The sequence below is a fragment of the Uranotaenia lowii genome, chromosome 2, assembly GCF_029784155.1.
Source record: "Uranotaenia lowii strain MFRU-FL chromosome 2, ASM2978415v1, whole genome shotgun sequence".
Taxonomy (NCBI): domain Eukaryota; kingdom Metazoa; phylum Arthropoda; class Insecta; order Diptera; family Culicidae; genus Uranotaenia; species Uranotaenia lowii.
This window is the reverse complement of record NC_073692.1, coordinates 235,579,307-235,581,411: the sequence shown is the minus strand read 5'-3', so window position 1 is coordinate 235,581,411 and position 2,105 is coordinate 235,579,307.

Sequence of the window (2,105 nt, the reverse complement as noted above, 5' to 3'; positions counted from 1 at the left end):
TAAGCGACTATCGGTGTGTGGCAAGTTCCCTTCGAAAAGGCCATCCCGCACATGTTTCACGAAATAACAGTGGTAGTGCAGCTAGTTGGTACAACCTTCTACTAGTTTTACTATAGTTTTACGAAAAAGGACACCCCAAGAGCTATCCAGCGAGATAGACAGAGAGTCAATCCGCTGGAAACCACAAGCCCGGAATCAGAAATACCATCCCTCCTTGGCGGCGGCAGAGGTCAGTGGCAGTAATGGCACGGTATGTGTCCACCCAATCCCCTCTTGGATGCCCAGTCCCCCTCATGATGTGGTCATTTGTGTCGCCCGGGAGCGCCACCACAACCACAAAGTGCCTATCTGCGTTCCGTGTCGCCAAATGTTGCCGGTAAGTGAACGCTGAACGCTGCTCTACGCTCCACTCTCAATCCCCGAGACTACATTTAATGGTTGGATACACTGTGGTTTTTCGTTCCCGGGGGCTTGCACCGCACCACTTGCATGCATCCATTAACGATTAAATTGTTGTGTGTGAAATGCTGCTCCAGCGTTCGGGATTTTGCTCAGCTACCCTTACACTTTATGGGATGATACAAGGGGTCGCGCCACCCCGATTAATTTAACATGATTCAATTCAGGTTAAAATAAGAAACGTCTCAGCTGTAAAACAATTTGGGTTGAAATGGTTTAAAGATAAAAAGAGATTGGCTCAAAGAAGAATGACCTCAATGGGTTAAATTCGCATGAAAAATTAATAAATAAATTGAGATTTAAAACATTTTATCATATGAGTAACTACAGAGAATTTTTCCATCATGACGGGCTGAAAAATATCAAGGTAAAGAGCGAACACAAAATTATTGCGACTTATTCAACAGGGCATAACTTTGGGTTAAAAAAAACAAATTTAACACACTTTCTGATTGATGTGTATTGTTTACATGCTGTCAAAACCGAAGTATTTACTTAACTTACACAATGATCCCGCGCCGATCCTCCGGTGCATAGGGCCGTGGTACCTCCACTGTTGACGATCCGGAACCAGCGTCTTCACCTGGACCCAGTCAAGATTCTCGTCGACAGTCCGGATTTCAGCGGCTAGGCTTCACCGCCACGAGTTTCTGGGTCTGCCTCTTATTCGATGACCTTCTGGATTCCAATCTAGCGCCTCTCTGCAAATCTAGTTTTCATCTTTTTGCAGCGTGTGCCCAATCCATCTCCACTTACGTTCCCGAATCTTGATTTCTAGCGCCCTACACCGGCGATGTAGTTCCTCATTCGAGATCCAGTTGCCAGGCCACCAAGCGCGGATGATATTCCGCAGGCAGCGAATTACAAATAATTGCAGTTTTCGCGACGGTACCGCATATGAGCACCAAGTTTCGCACCCGTACAGTAATTTGGATTTGATGTTTGAGTTGAAAATTCGGATTTTCGTTCGTAGAGATGTTTCGGAGACTCGCAAACGCAAATCGGACCTTTTTGATCCGGGTTTAGATGTCCTGGTACCACCATCAGGCGTTATCTGGCTACCAAGATACTGGAAGCACTCCACTTTCTCAACTTGTTGCCCAGCTACCATGAAACTGGAGGGTTTTCCTGTGTTGATCTCCATCGACTTGGTCTTTCCGACATTGACTTTGAGACCTGCTGCCTTGGAACGTTCGGTGAGGTCGTCGAGATTGCTCAGCATATCCGGTTGCGTTTGGGCGAGCAAAACAATATCGTCAGCCAAGTCAAGGTCGTTCAGATGCTCCATGGTTGAAGGATTCCACGGCAATCCTCGGTTCGATGCACAGTCGATCGATCCAGTCAGAATCTCATCCATTACGATAACAAAAAGTAGCGGTGATAAAATACATCCTTGTCTCACTCCAGCAGTTACCGGGATTGGTTCGGACAAGACACCGTCGTGCAAGACCTTGCACGAAATTGCCTCGTATTGTGCTTCGATGAGATGGACTAGTTTCTCTGGGACCCCTCGTCGCCTTAGATCCGCCCAGATGTTTTCATGGTTAAGTCGGTCGAATGCTTTTTCGAAATCAACGAACACCAGCAGAAGAGAGTCGTGGAATTCGTTGATTTGTTCCAGTATGATTCGTAGCGTTGTGATGTGG